Genomic DNA, 23,500 nt, shown 5'->3' on the forward strand with positions numbered 1-23,500 from the left:
CGAGTTAACGTATGAAGCCTAAATAAAAGAAAGTCTTGGATTTAGAAAGGTTGTCTTGAAAATCTTTAAATAAAATAATTGTTGCAAAAAGTAAACAATTAAAGTTCATGATTTATAATGTAACTATTTAAGAATTTATAATAATAACCCTTTAAAAATGTAAGTTTGCTCGAAACCGGGTTAAAGTATCTAACCTTAATATTTACTTAACTTATGTTAAGTAATAAGGTGAGAAAATGCTAAATGCAAGTTCCTTGGGGACAAAGACACTAAAACGGGTCTTTAACGAGTGTTCAGGTTGTTGGTTCGGGTCTTGATAATTGGTCAAACCCAAAGTCAACTTTCCAAAATAATGAATGTTATGAGATAACTCAATAAAACTTTGTAAGACTTAACCAACTATGTAGATATATTGTTTTAGAACTAACAACGTACGTTAAGCGAGTGTTCGGTTTTGTCGGTCAAAACTATTTTATGAGATCAAGTTGGATCCAACAATTCCAATTACTTAAGAAAACAATTAAAATCAGTTTGTTAACTATTTTTAAAGAAATATACAAATCTTGATAGCTAAAAACACACTCATGTGTCTTAAGCGAGTAAAAAATCGGATTGGTTCGTTTTCCATCTCACAATATGTTCCTTGATGGTTTCCACATGCCCAAATATCATTGATCTTGTATAATAATTTAAATGAAAAATATTTAAGTTTTACAACTAAAAAGTTTACAACAAATCTTTTAAGCAAAAGTTTCGGTTTGGTTCGGTTTCCATCTCCCAACGAGTTCATAGATGGATTCCACATGCTTAATATCAAAGAACTTGTAAAAATGATTTTTGAAACTCGAAACTAACATTAAACATGTTTAAACAAGTATTTTAACAAACCTAGTAAGCAAAAGTCGGTTCACGGTTTGGACTATTTACGGTTAAACCTAGGTTAGTCTCTACAAACCCCCACCATGGAACTTCATAAATAAGAAAAAAAACTAAAAAGAGAGCATAAATTAAACAAGATTAATATGTGCAACAAGTTATGTGTGTGTGTATATATCAAGAACACGAAGTCCTCCATGAAGCCTTGCCTTACGAGGTCCGAAACTTAACCAACCGGAGTCGGAGAAGTAACTACCAAAGGTAACAAGGGGTGTGTATTATATATATGTTGTACCACCATATTCAAGTAATAAGAATTAGTTAGAACAAGGTTAGCTTTTAGTTTGACCTTAAGTAGTCAAAATAGCAAAATGTTGAAGATGAATACTTGGATTGATCGAGATTTTGGAGAAGATGAACAACCAAAGTGGTGTATGGAGCCTTGCTTTTATAATGGTAAGAGTATGGTTCATACAAATAGGATTGAAATGGTCAAACATGTTTTTGGTAAATGACAATAATAGTCCCCAAAGTTTGGTTTAAGTCATTTTTAAGGAGTTTTAAAGACCAAAAGGGATGTTTTCAAGACCCAACAAGTGTAAAACAATATTGTAACATAAAATCCATCATTTTGATTATATCATAAGCTTTGGTTTACAAAATGGGTCGGTTTACATGATAAACGAATACAAAAACGAATACAAACGAGACCCGAATTGACGAATGTCACACTAAACGTGAGAATCAATTAGAGTAATTTTTTTTGCAAGTAGAGCTATACTCAAATAATATATTGATTTAAAAGTACTAATTACATCGAAACAAAATGAAAACAAATAAAAAAAACCTAGTTTCGGACCGGTCATGCCCGAACCGCAAGTACCAACCAGGTTTTAGTTCCTCAGAAAATAGTACCCGGACTTGAAACTGGCGGGACCGGTTTCACATTTACCCGGTCAAAACCCAGACCCGACCAAAACTAGCAAACTGGATCAAATATCCGATTATATCCAAATACGGTTCCAACCCAACCCGGTTTTTAACTTTTATTAACCATAATTTGAAGCGGTTTTTGAAAATACCCGATTCATACACCTCTACCCAAACTCACAAAATACCCGATTTAAATCCTAATACAAGACAACATGTTTTTTGGTCGGGTCAGGCTAAATGTACCCCGCTGGTTGCTTGTCATACCCCCCTGGAAAAACCAACTTTAATATTACCCCTTGAAATTATATAATTACCAAATTAGCACAAAATCAAGAATTTCATATCTTTTTTTACAAGTTGCGTTTTTTTTATGATTTCGAGTTTCGGGTTTAGGGTTTAGGGTTTAGGTTTTCGGGTTTAGGGTTTAGGTTTCGGGTTTAGGGTTCGGGTTTATGGTTTAGGTTTTCGGGTTTCGGGTTTAGGGTTTAGAGTTTAGGGTTTAGGGTTCGGGTTTAGGGTTTAGGTTTTCGGGTTTAGGGTTTAGGTTTCGGGTTTAAGGTTTAGGGTTCGGGTTTAGGTTTTCGGGTTTCCGGTTTCGGGTTTAGAGTTTAGGGTTTAGGGTTTAGGGTTTAGGTTTTCGGGTTTCGGGTTTAGAGTTTAGGGTTTAGGGTTTAGGGCTAGGGTTTATTTTGTAAAAGATAAAGAGGTAACATAAGGATATTATAAATATATATACTATTTAAATTAAAAAAAAATATATCATTAATATTTATAATATTAATACTAAAAAAATACCTAATCACCAAGATGACTAAAGGGGTTTTCAAATTTATATCAAGTTAAATGTATTATGGTGGATTGGTGGGATGATTTGTAAAAAGTGGTTGTAGAAGGTGAAGATAGCTAATATGGTATACAAATTATAAAAGACCCAATTACAAATTTTGTCCTTTAAAATAAGACGAATTACGGTTCGTGTCCTTTTTTTAGTTTCCTTGCAGGCGGTGTACTTTAAACTTTTTTTTTCTACAAGTTTTGTCCTTTACGCTAACTGGGTTAGAAAAGGTCAGTTAAATCCCCTCACGTGAGGTGCATGTAAGGGCATATTGGTCTTTTTGCCTACCCTGCAACTTCTTCTTCTTCTTCTTCTTCTTCTTCTTCATTTTGCAGATCTTTACCTTCCCCTCCTTTCTCTCTTATTTCTCTCTCTACGCCACCACCATCACCATACCACAACCACTCCGCCCATGGATATCCTCAAACACCATCACCACCGCCACCACAGCTCCAGCTCCGACCACTCCTATGACGCAGACGCCGCCACAGCTCTGCCACCAGCCACTCCGGCCATGAATTAAGATCTGCGATTTCGATTTTTCAGATCTGCGACCACCAACCACAGCTCCGTACACCGCCGCCACCAACCACTCCGGCCACCACCACAGCTCCGCCACCACCGCTCCATCTCCGTCACTGCTTATTCGCCACCACCACAGCTCCGCCACCACCGCTCCAGCTCCAACCACTCCTATGACGCCGACACGAGTTGTGTGGTCCACTCGGCCGCTCTCATCCACCACTCCACCGCTCTAGTTTTCGAGCTTCAGTTTACGCGCGTAAGCGGAGTAAGCTAGAGCCAAGGATCTGTGATCATCTGCTTGCTTACGGATCTGATCAAATCTAGGTTTTAACGGATTGGATTTCAAAGCAAGTATAGATCTACGAGTGGTTGTTCCAGCTGCGTTGGCGCTTAATTTAAAACCTAGATTCTACAATAAACACAATTAATTGATGCATTATTAATTACACTATTAATAAGTAGAAAATAATGTGTAATTGAATAAATATGAATAATAATAATAATAATAATGGAAGAGGATCTTACGAAGTGAGAGGATGAGGTGAACAGGAAGGAGGCTGTGAAGAAGAAGATGACAGCAATGGAGAGTGAAGATGCGAATAGGTTGAATGTAATACGGCGATTGTTACCGGCGGTAGTCGGAGATCTCCGAAGGCTACCAGAGATGGCCATTTGTTGACGGAAATGGAATGACCGACACACAATAATAATGATATTAATAATATTTAGACACTGAAATACGAGTGGAAGAAGGGTGACCGGGTGTAGTGTGGGCTATTGGAAAATGAGGTGTGACGGTGGATGAGAGCGGCCGTGTGGGGCCAGACATTATTACTTTTTAAAATAAATTAATAAGGAATCGAGTGGCGTCATAGGAGTGGTCGGAGCTGGAGCAATGGTGGCGGAGCTGTGGTGGTGGCGAATAAGCAGTGACGGAGATGGAGCGGTGGTGGCGGAGCTGTGGTGGTGGCCGGAGTGGTTGGTGGCGGCGGTGTACGGAGCTGTGGTTGGTGGTCGCAGATCTGAAAAATCGAAATCGCAGATCTTAATTCATGGCCGGAGTGGCTGGTGGCAGAGCTGTGGCGGCTTCTGCGTCATAGGAGTGGTCGGAGCTGGAGCTGTGGTGGCGGTGGTGATGGTGTTTGAGGATATCCATGGGCGGAGTGGTTGTGGTATGGTGATGGTGGTGGCGTAGAGAGAGAAATAAGAGAGAAAGGAGGGGAAGGTAAAGATCTGCAAAATGAAGAAGAAGAAGAAGTTGCAGGGTAGGCAAAAAGACCAATATGCCCTCACATGCACCTCACGTGAGGGGATTTAACTGACTTTTTCTAACCCAGTTAGCGTAAAGGACAAAACTTGTAGAAAAAAAAAGTTTAAAGTACACCGCCTGCAAGGAAACTAAAAAAAGGACACGAACTGTAATTCGTCTTATTTTAAAGGACAAAATTTGTAATTGGGTCATTATAAAAAGAAAAACAAGAGGTTTGAATTGTATTTCCTAAATACTAGAAGGGGATATGTTTAGTAAAATTAGAGAAAAGGGGTACGTTTAGCAACACCATCGTTGGTCCCAAACATAAAACTTCAAACGGAACAAATTTCTCCTATTATTCAAAACTTACCAACAATAAACAAACAAACCACTTCTCACTAGATTCTGAAATAATAACAAACAAACAAACAAACAGAGGAGGAGGAGGAGGAGGAGGTAACAATCACAGCAATCGGCCTGAATGGCTACAACAGTACGATTTGATCGGCAAGATTGGTGAGGGTACTTACGGTCTTGTGTTCTTAGCGAAGATCAAATCCAACCGGAGCAAGTCCATTGCCATCAAGAAATTCAAGCAGTCCAAAGACGGCGATGGCGTCTCCCCCACCGCCATTCGCGAAATCATGGTTTTTCTATATTATTATTATTCAATTTCACTTGAGGGTTGTTGTTTGTTTGCTTTCCATAATAATATCATTATTATTGTTAGATTAGACTAGTTACATAATTATCATTTCAAGTGTAACATTTATATACACAGTTAGGGGTGGGCATGGGTCGGTTCAGGTTTGGGCTAGAACTGAATCAAAAACTGAAATTTTGGTTTTTCAGCTCTTAAAAACCGTTAACTTTCGTTTTGAGTTTAGGTCTAAATTTCATTTTGTTATTAGCAAAATTTAGGGCTGTTGTCTAATAATATTATTATTAGACTAGTTATATGATTATCACGTCTGAAAGGTATTCAAGTGTAACTTTATTTTTTAAGCCCCTGTTATACAGACAAATTTAGGGGAGTGCGTGGGTAGGTTTGATTTTGGGCTGATAAAAATCGTTCGGTCTTGGCTTTTTTTGGTCTTGTCATTTGGGCTTGAAAGCTTTGGGATTAAAAAAAATTAGGCCAAAAATATTGAATTTAGGCCTTGCTTTTTTTGGTACTTAATAATTTATTCGATTATATGCATTTGGGCTAAAATATACGGGTTAAACTTTATATTAAGTTATTTTGTATTTCTTAAAATTCAAAGTATTTAATAAAAATATATAATTTTGGTCCAATTTGTTTTTTTTTTTGGTTTTAATTCCACGCAAATCCAAAACCGAAACGAAAGTTTGGGTTTTACATAAACATAAAACCTAACCGTTGGTTTTTGTTTCAGTCCGGTTATATCTGTTTGTTTTTTTAGGTTATTTTGGTTTGTTGCACACCCCTACACTCAATCAACCTATAATACATTTCCTGGTTTATAACTCATGTTATAACCTCTGAAGATATGACATATTTTTCTCTCTTTTATCTTCATTTTCTTCTCTTTAGCTAGTTGATAGATTAATGTGTAACCAACCCTTGATCCTATATTTGTATATATATACTTTCATGTTTTGCTTAACAAGTTACAATGTGGGTGCAGTTGCTTAGGGAAATATCCCACGAGAACGTGGTAAAGCTGGTGAACGTGCACATCAATCATATAGACATGTCACTCTATCTGGCTTTTGATTATGCCGAACACGACCTCTATGTGAGCTTACCTGATTATTTTGCAAACTTTTATGTTAAATATTGTAAATCTTATATGAACATATTAACCGATGCTAGGTTAACACCTTGAGTTACTTATTTGTGTGCATCAGGAAATTATTAGACATCACAGAGACAAGGTTAACCAAGCTATCAACCCGTACACCGTAAAGTCAATATTATGGCAGTTGCTTAATGGGTTAAATTATCTTCACAGGTAGTAATCATCGTCTGTTCATTGTGATTGCATAATCATCGTCTGCAAAACACTTATAAATAAATAATAAACCAATGCAGCAACTGGATTATGCATCGAGATTTAAAACCCTCCAATATTTTGGTAAGATAATCATCATAGATGTCTAAGTGTTAGTTGATTAATAATACAATGCATAGTTATTTATTTATTTTTCAAATGTGTACTTCACATCACAGGTGATGGGTGACGGAGAAGAACAAGGAGTTGTTAAGATTGCTGATTTTGGACTTGCTAGAATATATCAAACGCCACTAAAGCCGTTGTCCGATAACGGGGTATTGTCTTTTTATTTTACCTTATGATATATATAATATCTAGTTCTGATATGGTGTGAATAATTATTGGCAGGTTGTTGTAACCATTTGGTATCGCGCACCAGAGTTGCTTCTTGGGGCAAAGCACTATACTAGTGCTGTTGTTACAAAACATGGCTGCTACAATTTCTTCCTAACTAGAATTATTGTTTTTGTTATCATAATTTTGAAACAATATGTTTTATTATTATTAGATATGTGGGCGGTTGGGTGTATATTCGCGGAGCTTTTGACTGAAGCCATTATTTCAAGGGCAAGAAGTAAAGGCCACACCAAACCCTTTTCAGGTGATAATCTTACCTATATTATATATTATTAAATTTACTAATATTTCTTCATAATAGTATTATGTCATAATATTTGTTGTTATCTGTTCAGCTTGATCAGCTAGATAAAATTTTCAAGGTTTTAGGTAAGTAAAAAGATGGATTTTAATTTGATAGTTTTTATTTTATTATTCATTTTTGGTTTAATGTATACTGATATACTTTAACTGCAATCGCAATTTTAGGTCATCCAACTATAGACAAGTGGCCAACACTCGCTCATCTGCCACATTGGCAATCGGATCAGCAGCACATTCAAGGGCACAAATAGTAGGTTTCATTCCTATATTTTGAATTTTGTTTTTGTGGTCAGCATCTAACACGTGTCAGCTGTGTATGCTCCATACAGTGATAGTCCCGGTCTTTACAGTGTTGTTCATCTCCCTTCAAAACATCCTGCATATGATCTTCTTTCTAAAATGTTGGAGTATGTATTGCCTCTCAAGTTGAAGCTTTTTTGTTCAGATTACAAATCTTTTGAAATATGTTTTATTATTTTCTTGGTTCGTTTTTATTATTGCAGATATGATCCTCGAAAACGTATAACAGCAGCACAAGCTCTTGATCACGAGTGAGTTCTCTCTCTTTACAAACACACACACACACTGACATATCTTGTACATTCTCTTATCATAATGAGTTTTGTATGCAGGTATTTTCGGATAGAACCTTTACCAGGACGCAAGTAAACTTTCTTTCTTAAGAGGATTTTGTTTTTATATCATGTTATACATTTATTATGCTACATACTTCTGCCAAGGCCGGCCTTAGAGTATGGCAGGGTAGTCGACAGCCACATGCCCGACACCCCGTTAGGCGCGAAATTTTTTTTGTTAAAAAAATTATATGTATTTTTATGAAAAAAAACATGTATAATCAATGTTTCAGCATAATTACATAACCACTAGCTTGGTCTAGTGGCAAAGGGGTATGACATCTAACCAAAAGGTTGCGGGTTCCTATCTTATTTGAGACATTTTTAAGCTTATTTTTATTCAAAAGATTTTTACACAACTCAAATCATAATCAAGTAAGCCCATTTAAAATTAAATTGTTTAAACACAACAAAATGTTCCTTTTACTTCAGGCCCAAAAAAATTTTCGCCTTTGGCCCAAAATTTTTTTCGCCTTCTCGGAGCCGGCCCTGACTTCTGGTATGAACTGATGTTAATGTTGTTTATATCCTTGAACTTGTATTGAGGTTAAGCGTTTTATAGTTTTGGTGGCTGTAATGTTTATCATGCATATAAGCATGTATATGATCATATTTGATGGGTGATTTTGAACTTGGATGGGCAGTGCACTGATACCGCCTCAGCCAGGGGAGAAAATAGTGAATTACCCAACGCGCCCGGTGGACACAAACACAGATTTTGAGGGCACTGCAAGTCTTCAGCCTGTTCAACAGGTATGATTAATTGTACACTTCTTTATATTGTTCTTGCACATTTTCCCTCTCAATTGCTAATATGGCTATATTTCTTACTAGTGATATATACATACACACATACATATATATTAAAGTGTATAAATGTATAGTTATATACGATATACATACATATATATATTTATATATATAGAGAGAGAGGGAGAGAGTAGAGACTAATACAATGCATTAGCACACCTTTAACGATGGACTTTGAATTTCAGAGGACATTTTTATATAGAAATAGAACAGAGGTACAAGTTCTTTCAGAAAAGATGTAAAAGCACTATGAAGACAGCAATATTCAATGCAAATATTATAGACAGTTGGTTATAATGAAACATGAATGCTAAATAAATACATAACAAATTGATAAAATAGATAATATAGTAATGACTAATAATGGCTTCAATAAAGTGGTTGGCCGGTGGGTACGAGTTGCTACTCGTGGAGCTATAGTGTTCCACGTCGGTGCTTGTTTGTATCTTTCAGTAGAGATGGTTGGACTGTGGGTTTGAGTTGCTTCTTGTGGAGATTTAGCCGTTAACTTTCTTGCCTTACTATATCTTTTGGTAGAGGATCTTTCAGTAGAGGTGGTTGGATAATGGGTTTGAGTTGCTTCTTGTGGAGCTACAACAGTTAGCGTCGGGGCTTGACTATATATTCCGGTGAAGGTGGTTTCCCAGTGGGTTTGAGTTGCTTCTTGGGGGGCTATGGTCGTCTGACTGTATCTTTCAGTAGAGATTTTTGCTTCTTGTGGAGCTACAAGAGTTGGTGTCGATGTTTGACTTCTTCCGGTGAAGGTGGGTGGCCAGTGGATTTGAGTTGCATTTTGTGGAGCTACATTTAACATCGGTGCGTGACTGCTTCCCGTGAAGGTGGGCGGCCAGTGGGTTTGAGATGCTATTTGTGGAGCTACAACATTTAACATCGGTGCTTGACTGCTTCCAGTGAAGGTGGGTGGCCAGTGGGTTTGAGTTGCTTCTTGTGGAATTAAAGAGGCCAACATCGGTGCTTGACCATCTTTTCCGCCGAAGATGATTGGCTGGCGAGACAGATTTGCTTCTGGTCGAGCTGTAGTGGTTTGCACCGGTGCTTGACTATATCTTCCCATTGAGGTGGTTGGCTTGTAAGATTGATTTGCTTTAGGTCGAGCTAAAGCGGTCAGCGTCGGTGCTTGACTATATCTTCCATCGAAGGTACTTGGATGCTGGGATAGAGTTGCTCCTGGCCGAGCTATAGCGGTTCGTGACGGTGCTTGAGCTTGACTATATCTTCCATTAATTGTACTTGGATGTTGGGATAGACTTGCTTCTGGCCGACCTATAGCGGTTCTCGACGGTGCTTGACTATATCTTCCATTAAAGGTACTTGGATGTTGGGATAAAGTTGCTTCTAGTCGAGCTATCGCAGCTCGTGACGGTGCTTGACTATAGCTTTCAGTGACAATGGTCGATCGGTGGGAAAGAGTTGCATCTCGTCGAGCTATAGAGGTCAACGTTGGTGGTTGACTATATCTTCGAGTGGAGGTGGTTGACCCTTGGGATAGAGTTGCTAACCGTGGAGCAACAGACGGTGCTTGACTATATCTTTTAGTTTGAAATGAAGAATAATGACTTGATTTAGTAATCCTCGTCAATGCTGAAGAATGACTTGATACAGCAGTCCTCACCAATGATGAAGAACGACTTGACACGGTCCACAGCGCTGATGACGTACGGCTTGACACAGTAGTCCTCGCTGATGATGAAGAACAGCTTGATTGATCGGAATACATTTTGCAAATGAATGTTGAATGTGACAGTCAGATGGTATATTAGAAGAATAGAATAAAAGCATATGGACCAGTCAACGCTCACCCAAAGGAAGTTACATAGAATTTTAATTTTCTAACAAAAATTACATTTAAATATTATTAAGTTATTAACAATTACATGTTGGCTTAATAACACGTATTACCTAGTCAGAGTCAACCCAAAGGGTTCAACTAACAATTACATGTTGGATATGTAACACGTATTATATAGTCAAAATCAACCTAACGAACATAGGTGTGACAAGAAATTTAAAAATACAATTGTGTATTCTTATTATAAAAATACAAACCGATTATGGTGATACAACACCGGTTCGGTACCGAAACCGAAAAACATGTGAGTGAATACCGGAACCAGAATGTTGTTTGGCCGGTATCAATACGGTACCAGTACTCGATAAAAAATGCTAAGGTCTAGGTGGTGGTTGGTGTGTGTCACGGCGGTAAAATTGGCGTGCGTAATTGTTCGGTTCATCATTGTACTGGTACGATACCGCAACTTGCTATACAAAAAAAAAACTCTATTTTGAGCTCAACTTCGTTTTCGAACAAAATTTATGCTGGAATGTTGAGAAAAAAGAATAATCACAACTGCAAAAACCATAAAAATGAATACTTGTACCTACCAAATACTATATGTATAATAGTAGATGCACTGTTTACATCATATGCATCTATGGTATTCTAATCTTTAATTGTCCGACTAAAGGTTTCATACTTGGACTAGCAATTAAGTATTTTAAATGTTACTTGATTAGGCATCAGGAAACCAAATGTCGGGGGGTATGGGAGGCATACATTTAATGGGAAACAGAAACGTTCCACGACCAGTTCATATGGTTGGTGGAATGCAAAGGATGCAACAGCAACAGCAGCAGCAGAATACTCTGGCTGCTTATAATATCGCCTCGCAGGCTGCTGCAATGAATCCTGGAAATATTCCAATGCAGCGCGGTGTTGCACAGCAACAACAGCAGAACCAGGTTTAATTCAAATGAATATTTTATTATTTATTACTTCCCTCACTTTCCTAGAACTTTTTATGTTTTTTTTTAATTTATAAAACCAGTTGAGAAGGAAGGACGGAATGGGGATGCCTGGATATCCACAACAGAAATCAAGGCGGTTTTGAGGTAATTCACACATATTTATTAATGTATTAAATCAATTTTAGTCGCATAATTAGTTGATATTAAAAAATTAATTTGGTGTTGTTTATGCAGGTAACAAGACGATATGCACATTAGCATACTCTTGTAAATGTTGTTGCTGTTACAGAAGTTGTAACTTGTATATTGTAAGACTTCATAAATTATCAGTAAAGATGTCATTTTAAAACCCTCAATGGATTTTTTAGGTTCATAATTTAGATCATCTTATTTTTTTCTCAGCATTTTAGGTAGGTCTACACTTTCACCTTTTAGGCTCAATTCTTTCATTTGGTTTCATTTATTTACTCTTTACCATATGAGGGTAAATGAGATTTATTATTTACACCTCAATTGTTTCCTTTTCTTCAAGATCTTCAAGTTCATCCCAAAATTGTTTCATACAAGTATGAAGAAGCAAATTTGTTTAATTTCAAGATATGAATTTTTAAGTTTTGTTCTTTTAACATTTTTTTTTCTCTAAATTACTCCTGTAAGTTTTTTTTTGTTAATGATATAACCAAATATGAAAAGTTTTAATCTATAGACAAATATATACATTTGCACCTAGATGAAGACATGATCAGAGATATAAGACGTCTGATTAAGGTTATAAACTTCTAGTGAGTGTATAGATTATCTTTAGCTTTGACCTTTCATTTGCCCTAGCCTTGGGGGTATCTTCATGTAATAGACTTTTAATATATGTAGAATCTCATCTTTCTCGATCATTCACCTTCTCTTTCACAATCATCTCATTAACACTTGTTCTTGAATCATATTCCATGGAAACAACATAACAAACACTTGTTCTCAATACTGGTTTGCCCTTTACCATCATAACAGAAAACATTATCAAATTCCATGAAAGATGAATGTTTATCAATGTATGAAGGAGGAAGAAGAAGACGAAACATATATAAAAAAGTGAAAAATAATGAAAGTTATATTCATTAGGGATCTGGTAGGAAACATTATTAAACCGTCGGCCAAGACTGTTTTATTAGAAGAAGTTTTAGTGAGAAATATGGACGGGTCTCTCAATATTTTCAAAAATATGATCGGATTTTCAGAATCTTTACACGTGTCAAAAATCTATTGGCTTAAAAATCTTGTCGGATCTTTTCCCTATTCGTCGACTCAGTCCAAATTTAATAGGCTAGTTTAGGAATATCTAAATATATAGGATTATTTTATTTTTTCTCTCTTTTAAAAAGGACTATTACGAGAATTTTCCCTTGGTAATATTTAACAATATTTATTGTTAGTATAGTTGTTATTATTATTAATTATTAAATATATAAAATATGTAATTTAATACTTGATAATAATAATAACAAGTATATGTTCCCCATGATAAAACAAGAAACATAACGGTCCATGAATGAAAGAGGGGCCACTTGCACTAAACGTTAAAAAACTTTTCCTTCAAACTTATAATGAGACCCAAAAATGTTTTGACTCTTCTCTCTTAAGTTTCATGCAACTGGCCAGAGTTTACATTTTCAATCCTTCATGTTCCATACTTCTTTCAATAACACAATTTAAGTTTAGAACTTTGCATGTTTATTACCACTTGTTCAAAGAACTTTTAAGTCCTAATCCTGAAGAAACACTAAGTGACCCCGGTAGGTTAAGGATAATCTTAGGATTAAGTAGATGTTTCCCACGAGGGTTAGGTTCAGCAAAGATGGTTGTTCTTCTCGACCTGCAAAACAGACACCGTGAGCTCGTCACTGAGAAGGGGGGGGGTTCCTCCTTGTGACCACCCTCCGGCATGAGAATCAGACTAGATTGCTCTGAATATAAGTGTATATTGAGAGAAATAGCTAGAGAGAAGATAAGATGATATAAGATAATGATACCGTTCCAAGGTGTTGGAGTATTTATAGCCGAAGGTAGGTTTCCAAGCAGGTACGGCCAGCTGTATAATATTCCTTTTCCACCAACTACGGGCTATGTTCGTGCCACGATGGGAGTTGGTGGGTAGGCAGCGGCTGATAGTGACATTTTGTACTAGAGCATGCTCCTCCTGGTACTATTGTCTGTGAGCTGTCACCCTGTGATTGGTTCATGGGTCGCTTTAGTCAGATCTTGTCTATTTGTCCATATCCTGGTAGGTATAGTACAAAAGATCTTCTGGAAGCGTACGGACTGGCTCTTTTGGGCGGGAATATTCCCGCCTTGCTCATTCCTTCTTCAGGTGACATTACTGAAGTATAAGAGTTAGTGCCTTATGCGTGTAGCTTTACTGTTAGTGCGGGTAGCCTTCCCTCATGGCTTGTATCCGCAGCTGCGGGAACAGGCGGGGTACTGTACCACTGGGAGGCTTTCCTGCGGGAACAGCTGGCTTACTGTGTGTAAGGTCTTCATCACTCTGAGCATGGTGGGTCCCGCGGAACCAGTTGATCTTTGCGCAGACGTACCTCTAAGGTGTGTCTTGCGGGTCCAACTGGGCTTTGCGGGGACCTACCTCTTCAAGTCCCCCCAGTCCATTGTTCTTCTCATGAATTGTTAATAAGTGAGGTGAACTTTTGGACTTTAAGCAAGGGGTTTTAAAGAGGGGTTTTTGTTTTTTAAGGTTTTCCGTGGGGATTCTTCCCGCAGTTTTCCTAATGTCACATGCAGAAATTCCCGACTTTTCTGCCTGATCTTTGGTTATGATGCGGGTAGGTGTTTAACCTCTTCGCAAGTCGGGAGCGTTGAGTTTCATTTGTATAGATTCTTCACGAGGTTTTGGTAGTTTTGGACATAGTGATCAGTTATGTTAAACCACCAATTCCACCTTGAAGCTTCAATCTAGTTCTCAACGTTCCCGCCCTGCTGAGGTGTTATTTCTCTTTCCGCAAGCATGGCCCATAAGATCCTTCTTGGGTTCAATTCCCTGCAAGTGCTGAGTATGTGAAGGGTTTCGCCTTGACACTGTACCCGCACTTGTCTTACGGTTCCTTGTTTTCCAAGGTATCTTGGCTTCAATTCCCTGCAAGTGCTGAGTATGTGAAGGGTTTCGCCTTGACACTGTACCCGCACTTGTCTTATGGTTTCTTGTTCTCCAAGGTAAGGGGGTATATTCCCTCTTATTTTTGAATCTTTTTGAATCTTTCTGAAATTTGAAGAGTTGGTGAAAGGATAAGGACAGTCCAAACGGCTGAAGGGACGTTGGCGTCTTCTGACGGTTTCAGGACGTGCAGGAAGTTATGACGACGTGATAGCATGTGGTCAATCAGGACGCTTTTTCAGGCGCTGTGGGCGCCAGTTTCATGTCACGCGCCATCCTGACACCTGTTGCCAGCTTGCTTTATCCACACGTGTCGCCGTTTCATTGCACCTGCGCTCTCTCTTTCCTCCGCATTAAATTCATCGCATTCATTGCGATGAGTATATAAGGGGGTAGAGGGTGCATCTCATCCCATACCTTCACTTCACTCTTCTTTCCCTTTTATGCGATTTCCGGCGAATACTCATCTTTTCCGGGGAGCATTCTTCTGAAATCGCTTTCTTTAACACTTACACAATGTCTTCTTTTACTCATGATCCCGAGGTAAACGTCGAGGAGTCCGATGTATACCTCGAGAACCCGACGTCCACGTCTGATAAGGACGATAAGAGTACTGCTGGCGAGTGTCAGTGTACTCTTTCTGTCGATTTATACCACTATCGTCAAGAAGTTCATGCTCGAGCCTTATGAGCCTGAGTTTCCGGAGCCCCACCAGAAGGTGTATGATGCCCCTAAGGGCAAGATAGGGGTTTACGCCTCGTTCTTCATATATGGGAATCTCAGATTCCCATTAACGAAGTTCGTATACCGTGTTTTGGAGAAACACGGTGTACACTTGACGGAGGTGCACCCGATGGCGATTGCTAAGGTTCGCCATTTTGAATGGGTGTGCTGCATTCTGGGAATCGAGCCCCGCGTCGACCGCCTGATGACCTTCTACTCCTGGAGGTGCATCCAGGGTTGGTATACCCTGGTCACTCGGATCAAGGGGTTGAAGATTTGCGCTACTGAGCGCATTCTTCGTTCTTGGAAGCGGGAGTTTTTCTATATCTTCGCTCGCGTCGTCCCCCTCGCGATGACGTTCAAGAACTGGAGGGCACTTCCCAACCTTCACGCCTCCAATTACCAGGAGACGGAATGGTTCGCTAAGATCTCCCAGATCCAGACTCCGGTTTATCGCTTCGCGGAGTCTGGGATGGTGATGCTCGGGATGAGCCGCGTATGGAAGGATGCCAGGTCCGGGACGCCGCAAATACCCATCGTCCTTGAATACGGTTTGAGCTCTATTCCTTACGGTATGCTCCATTTTTTGTGTTGGTTTAGGGTTTTTCTTCTAACATTGTTATCTTTTTTATTTCAGAGGGGAACGACTTACAATCGCTCCTGCATCCTCGGGAGACTGGTGGTCCCGCACGGTTGGGTACTCGTGACCTCGATGAGAACGAGTTGACCATTCTGGAGCAAACGGCGGATAGATTCGTAGAAGTCTACCCGCCGGGCCACGAAATTTTGAGTGCCACCCGGCCAGGTAAGGAGTTTTTTAATCCTCGTCCTCTTCATGCTCAAACTTCTGCTGGAATTCCTCTGATTTTGTCATCTTCTGATGAGGAATCCGCAGATGGGCCTTTCTTTGTGAGGAAGAAGAAGGCTGCTGGCGGGAAGGGCAAGGCGAAAGTTACCTCCGTCGTCGACCTGGGAAATCAGTCTGATTCCGAGACTGAAAGCGAGGAGGCGGCGGGGAACCTTGGTGGTGGCGAGACCATTGCCTCGGAGGTTGAGACGACTGTCACCTCCGAGCAACCAAGCGTTACGACGGTGACTGGCGTGAAGAGGCCCGTTCCATCGGGCTCGTCTCCGCCCGTCAGGTCTTTCAAGATTAAGAAAACCCGTAAGTATATTTTGTGTACCTTTTCCGCATTTCTTTCCGTCATTGTTTTTAATGTTTTGTTCTTTATGCAGGAGTGGACGTATCCGCTTTCCAGAGCGGTGTGGGAGGAAGCAGTTCCGGACCCACGACGATAGGTTTGGTCAACCTATCCGAGGCGATGACCCAGGCGCCTGCGCCTGTTTCCGGTACTGGTTCAGTTGCTCATACTGTTGAGTCAACTGTTCCGGTTATGACGTCATCTCCGCCGGTTGTAAGTGCTATCTTTACTACATATTTCACTGGACCGGCGGTGACTTTTCCTGCGAGCTCATCCGCAGCGGCGACCACGGTTGTGAGTTCATCTCCAATGAGTTCACCTTCGATGGTCTCTACCACGGTGTCTTCTACTATGCCCCCTCCAGTGTCAGCGACTACCTCGTCCATGGCCGGTTCTTCAGGTATGTTTGGGGTTGGGACCTCTAGCCAATCTTTGCCTCCTTCCCATCTCCTTGACCTCTTGGATGGATATCCCCTAGGTTCAGGTGATGGGTTTGGCGGCTACCGGCCTGTTATCGACCCTACAGGTGCGTGGGGTTACTTTCGCCAATTATCTATTCTTATCATTTTTTCCTAACTGTTTGTTTTTTGCAGTTTCGGATTCCAATGAGGTGTATGCTCCAAGGTGGAATATCCGCCGAAGAACAACCCTAAGGACGGCTGCGGATTGTGTCGACTGGGCGCGCCATGCGGCTCCAAGCGGTGCGTTGGGGGAGGCAATGGCTAGCTACCAGGAGGGTAGGCTGTCCAATGAGCTACGAATCCTTCTTGCCCGGATGCAGCCGCGTGTCGAGTTGCTTTTTCGTGAAAACGACAAGTTAAAGACGGCGCGTAACCTGGAGGTGGCTCAGGCGCGTTCGTTGCGGGAGGAAAACAAGAGGCTTGCTGCCACCGCCGCGGAGAAAGAGAAGGCCTTCAAGGACCTTGAGGTCGAGATTCAGGCCAGGCATGAGGCCCGTTCCAAGGCTACCCAAGCTGTTAACGAACAGCTTAGGTTGGCCAAGGAAACTGCGCGTAATGCGACCGAGAGGGCCACCAAAGCTGAAGCCGTTGCTGAGCCTCTGCGCACTGAGAACGAAGAGCTCAAAGCCAAACTAGAGAAGCTTCAGCAGGCTCATGATGCTTTGGCTTTAGAAGATGCCAAGAAGCTCCAAGAGCTCCTGGATCAGAAGGGTATGCTTGATCGCACTGAGCGCAAGCTCAAGGGCGTTGAAGAGGCTGCTGCTAAGGATGTGTTGCTTGCCAACCTCAACAAGAATGAAGCCGAACGCGCCCGCGATCAAGCTCAAGCTACCCTCCAAGAAGCTCTGATCACTAAGGAATGACTTCTACGAGAAGCGTTGCCGCAGGTACGCGTAGCTTCATAATTTATTTACGCTTTTCTTTATACTTAGAAAAGTTCCTTTATATATACTCTTTTTTTTGTAGGTTGTGCATCGGATTTTCGCGAACACATCTTATGACGATGCCATGAGTGCAGCCCTCAACGCTTCTCATGAGGACGGGGAGAAGGCTGGTTTCCTGCTTGGTCTAGGATTTGCAGAGAAGGGCATCCCGCCTTCCAACTTTCCTTTACACGATGCAGACACTGAAGCTGCCTACGACCAAGCTGTGAACCAGTATGCTGCCTTCCCGCATCAGGTTGTGGAGAAGGTGAACGAAATTGCGGCTGCTGATGACGGGCTAGCTGTTCTCAAAGCTTTCCTTGAACCGCCCCAGCCAACTGATGGTGCGGGTTCAAGTGGGTTTGGAGGGAGTGGTCCCGAAGCTTGAACCTTGAGATCCCTTCCAACCGTTAGGATAGATTTGTATTTTTGTAGGCGGGTAGATATCTAGCCCTTCTTGTAATGTTTGAATTTTTATTGTGAATATAAATATTTTGTTAACGCCTTGCCTTGTAAACATTATATGATTTGCTCATGCATATTTTAGTTTAACTTAGCAATTTTCTAAGTGTTTCGAATAAGTTAACTTTTCGATGCGCGATTGATAGTAGGTTAATGTTCAGTTTCCTCTATCATGATTGTGCGGGTAGGACCGTCACTTTCACTTAGTAGGATGACCAAATTTCACCTATATCTGACCTGCGTGAAGGTTTACCTCATCTTTTCTTTAGAAATTTTCCAAGTGTTCTGAATAAGTTAACCTTTCGACGCGTGATTGATAATAGGTTAATGTTCAATTTCCTCTATCATGATTGTGCGGGTAGGACCGTCACTTTCACTTAGTAGGATGACCAAACTTCACCTATATCTGACCTGCGTGAAGGTTTTCCTCATCTTTTTAGAAATTTTCTACCGTTTGTGTTTATGCGGGTTTTGCCGCTTTCCACACGCAACGACTTACTTCCTCCCTCACTTATTTATGCGGTGAATACCGGCATATCAGTGTGGTCAGTTCATAAGTATAAAGGTAAGGCTATCAACATCAATGTGATAAGGAGAATCATTTCCATTAGAAGTGGCTCTAGGCCTTTTCTTTACAAGTTTGGAATTGATCTACATGTGGCATCTGCGTAATTGAGGTCCATTCCAAGTTCTTGGGATGGCGGTGCCATCGAGCCTTTCGGGCCGGTATGCGCCTGGTTCGGAACCTCGTTGTTACGCAGTATGTAGTCTCCGACATTGAAGTTGCAGTTTCACCCATGTTTTCCCCAACTGGGGTTCTACACGCGTTAGCCTGCTCAGCATCCATTACACCACGAGGTGTGTGAGTTTCCCATCTCTGACGAATGCTTCGACGACGTCCTTCAAGGATATGCATTCCTCCGTGGTATGGCCTTTTGTCCCGTGGAAGTCACAGGATTTGCTTTGATCAGCGTTTAGACGCTGTCGGATTATTGGAGCCTCTGGCCATAAGAGCCTTTCGGTGACAAATATCTCGGTGACGCTTTTGGTGAGTGGCGTCCATCTGGGATTCCGGTTCGACTGCATGTTGTCCCTTCCGCCTAACCGAGGGTGAGAGCCGGATGAGGTGTCAAAGTTTACCCTTGACTGCCAAATACCAAGCTTCCTCTTTTTGTTTTGTCGGGCGGTAAGGACGTTATTTTCTCTTGTTTTCTGGGTGTAGAGGTTTGTGCTCTGGGGAAGATCTCTACCCAGTTGCTTCTCCGTTTCCGCAAAGCGTTTAGCTGCCGTCATGATGGCATCCCACGTGGATGGCATGCCGTCTTTACCCGTCAAGGTGCGGATGAGCTCTGGGTCTTCAGCGCCCTGGATGAAAGCAGCGCGAACAAGATCTTCGCTAATAGTGCCCAGACTTAGCTTCTTTGAGTTGAAGCGCGTGATGAAGTTTAGCAAAGACTCATCTTCCTCTCGGATGCAGTTGAGGATCGTCCATTGCTCTTCAGTATATTTTCTTTGTTGACTGAAGTGCTGGCTGAACTTGTGCTGGAAATCTGCCCAATCGTAGATGTGGTGGACCGGTAGACGATCAAACCACGCTCTGGCTGCCCCGATGAGCGTCATTTGGAACATGTAACACCATGTGGGTTCCGTCCAATTACTGACGGTTGCCCCCGCTATGAATCTGTTCAAGTGATCGTCCGGGTCAGATACGCCGTCATAAGTGCCTATGTTGGACATCTGTTTGGCACTTTTTGGAGCGATTGCTTCCGCAATGTCCCTTGCAAATTTGGACGTTCCCGCATTCGCAACAGTTGGTCTGAAAGTCTTGGTGAAGTCACGTGGGTTTCCCCCCGTGTTCTTTGGTTTGAAAGTTTCTTCAAAATTTCTTCTTGAGTGGAAGTCTGCTTCTTTACGCTTCCCTTTCGCCCTATGGCGTGGGTTTGCGTCACTGTCAGATTCTTCCCAATCTTTATCATACTCGCACTCATTGCTCATGTTGAGCTTTTGAGTACCGAATTTGTCATTGGCCTGTTGGAGTGAACGTAAACGTTCGTCCAACTCGGCTTGGAATTCTTTTTGACGTGCTTCCGCCCAAACTTTAACTTGTTCTAGTGCTTGGCGGGGAAGTCTCGTCTGTTGTCTTCCCACCTGGGTATCAATGAATCCCAGGAGAGGGTTGTTTACTGCACTTGCCATGGCTTGGGTAACCGGGGTAGTGTTCGTAACATTTGTGTATTCGCCGGTGTTCCTCCCAGTGGCTGGGGTTGTGGTTACCGGGGCTTCTTGGTTACCCGGTGGCTTTGGCATCAGAGTAACGTTAACCATCTTTCCAGAAGTTTTGAAAAAACTGAGAAAAGAAGAATTAGTTCTAGCTTAATGCACGGATGGCGCCAATGAAGAAACACTAAGTGACCCCGGTAGATTAAGGATAATCTTAGGGTTAAGTAGATTTTTCCCACGAGGGTTAGGTCCGGCAAAGATGGTTGTTCTTCTCGACCTGTAAAACAGACACCGTGAGCTCGTCACTGAGAGGGGGGGGGGGGGGTTCCTCCTTGTGACCACCCTCCAGCGTGAGAATCAGACTAGATTGCTCTGAATATAAGTGTATATTGAGAGAAATAGCTAGAGAGAAGATAAGATGATATAAGATAATGATACCGTTCCAAGGTGTTGGAGTATTTATAGCCGAAGGTAGGTTTCCAAGCAGGTACGACCAGCTGTATAATATTCCTTTTCCACCAACTACGGGCTATGTTCGTGCCACGATGGGAGTTGGTGGGTAGGCAGCGGCTGATAGTGACATTTTGTACTAGAGCGTGCTCCTCCTGGTACTATTGTCTGTGAGCTGTCACCCTGTGATTGGTTCATGGGTCGCTTTAGTCAGATCTTGTCTATTTGTCCATATCCTGGTAGGTATAGTACAAAAGATCTTCTGGAAGCGTACGGACTGGCTCTTTTGGGCGGGAATATTCCCGCCTTGCTCATTCCTTCTTCAGGTGACATTACTGAAGTATAAGAGTTAGTGTCTTATGCGTGTAGCTTTACTGTTTGTGCGGGTAGCCTTCCCTCATGGCTTGTATCCGCAGCTGCGGGAACAGGCGCTTACTGCGTGTAAGGTCTTCATCTCTCTGAGCATGGTGGGTCCTGCAGAACCAGTTGATCTTTGCGCAGACGTACCTCTAAGGTGTGTCTTGCGGGTCCAACTGGGCTTTGCGGGGACCTACCTCTTCAAATCCTAAATGAAATGTAACGACGAAAGAATTCATATGTAAACATAGCATCTGTTTAAATACGTTCAAATGACCACCTATATACAATTTGGAATAATACCATAAACACATCACAATGTGTTCATACAATACAACGGCTCTTACATTTTTAATAGGATCACATTTCAAATACATTTTCATACTTTAATTGTTTTTTATATACTCTATACTTGCCCATAGTAACATACACCCTTGGTAAACTCTCATTCGTAGTGGAATTACGATTATGGTCTAAAAAAGGGATATATACAAATCATATATCTATCGCAAATGATAAGAACTATGCTTCATAAGGCCAATATAAGAAAACAATAAAGTCAATCATAATGCATCCTTAGATCGGGGAGTATGGTGCACCACCACCGTTGCTCATTGCTTACCACATCTAGGGGACGGAGGCCACTACCATCAACGCTCACCATTTCCATCTCCCCCGCTCCTCTTCCTTATTCGGCGTATTTTGACGTACGTGGCAGACACATCAGCCGAGGAGGATGCTTGTGGGCTACTGCCCAGACCACAATCTCTGCGCGGGGGTGGGGTGTACATTTATTTTTCAAAACTAAAGTTTACAATTACAAAATATCTATTTAGTGCGATGGAAACAGTGTATGAAACCAACGGTTTTTGGTTCAAATCCATTTTTTTACTTGCTCTGGGCCGTGAAAGTTTTAGAGGTTCTGAGACGGCCCTGTGTCAAATCACCTCTTTTCAGGTCCCTAGCCTTAGATGTCTCTAAAGGATGTTGTAGGTGCCTCTTGTGTTACATGCGCTACAATAATATCTTTCTAATTTTTCTTTTCTAAAAACATATAAGCTATATGATTGAACGGGTTACATCGACGTCATTTCTAAACCATTTCTATTTACATAAAAACAAAATCAAAACCGAAAACATAATATGCAAAAAGAACAGGGGCAAAATCTGTAAAGTGTAAGATTTCAAACATTTTTATATTATCTCCCATGTGTTCCAAGTTGCAGCCCACAAATCAAATACATGAACCAACTTATTTAACTACAAAATCCAACTCTTTCAATTCATTCCAACTTGCATTCTCTATTTATTCAACGTTGCCTAACACAACACAACACTGCACTACACCATTGATCATATCATGGCTCAAATAATGTGTACTGCTGATGCGAAACCTTCGGTAAGTTCTTCGAGTGCTGGCTCCGCGAACAGAACTCGTACCTCCAAGAACTAGTTTCAGCCGCTAACAATCACAACGAAAACAACAACAACAACGACGAAGAAGAAGAAGTTTTGATCCCACTGATCGAGAAGGTGGTACGACACTACGAATTGTATTACCAGACAAAATCCAAGTGGGAGAGACTAGACACAATGTCCATGTTCTCTCCCAAGCTGGAGGACGCGTTTTTATGGATAGGCGGATTAGCCATCCATTTGCTGTATTCCAAGTCAGGAATACAGCTGGAGGCTAAAATGGGCGACCTCATTCGCGGATATGAAGAAGACCTCGCAGAGTTGGGGTCAAGTCAGATGGAACGAATAGACGCATTGCAAAAGAAAACAATCCATGAGTGTTAACCGAGAAGCTGGCGAAACAACAGGAGTCGGTGGCGGACAGGTCGATGGTGGAGCTGTCCAATGCAGTATCGGAGATGATCAGGGACGAAGAAAGAGATCATATTAATGCGGACGATAATGATGAGAGAGTGGAGTCGACGTTGGAGCCGAAGAAGGAGGGTATGGAGGAGTTTTCGCATATGGCGGATGATTTGAGATTGGAGACATGTTATTTCGATACTCACACCGATACAGGCCGTGCATTTCTTGATCGCGGCCGCGGAGCTGCATCTCCGGTTACATGAGTGGGGGAAGAAGAGGGATATCAAGGCTGTGAGTGCTGGTGGAACTCATAACCTTGCCACTGGTTTGCATGTTGCATGACCAAAGTATATATATTTGATCAATAATACTTAGCTAGTAGTATTTGGTATTAGGCCATAATTAATGTATAAT

General features: G+C 41.2%; 2 pseudogenes across 1 annotated transcript; both read left to right on the forward strand.

Moving 5' to 3' along the window:
- Positions 1–4,064: 4,064 nt before the first annotated feature.
- On the forward strand, positions 4,065–11,611 carry LOC143563259 (cyclin-dependent kinase E-1-like; annotated as a pseudogene). Its single transcript, XR_013140636.1, has 17 exons — positions 4,065–4,309; positions 4,858–5,068; positions 6,071–6,181; positions 6,294–6,397; positions 6,478–6,520; positions 6,616–6,714; positions 6,788–6,869; positions 6,948–7,040; positions 7,132–7,165; positions 7,265–7,349; positions 7,429–7,506; positions 7,603–7,650; positions 7,732–7,764; positions 8,379–8,487; positions 11,080–11,304; positions 11,391–11,454; positions 11,545–11,611. The product of XR_013140636.1 is annotated as a cyclin-dependent kinase E-1-like (transcript).
- Positions 11,612–22,654: 11,043 nt separating this feature from the next.
- LOC143563261 (protein DOG1-like 3) lies at positions 22,655–23,447 on the forward strand (annotated as a pseudogene).
- The last annotated feature ends 53 nt before the right edge of the window (positions 23,448–23,500 follow it).

The sequence above is a fragment of the Bidens hawaiensis genome, unplaced genomic scaffold, assembly GCF_021521415.1.
Source record: "Bidens hawaiensis isolate Kalapana, Puna unplaced genomic scaffold, B.hawaiensis_p1.1 tig00021346_1, whole genome shotgun sequence".
Taxonomy (NCBI): domain Eukaryota; kingdom Viridiplantae; phylum Streptophyta; class Magnoliopsida; order Asterales; family Asteraceae; genus Bidens; species Bidens hawaiensis.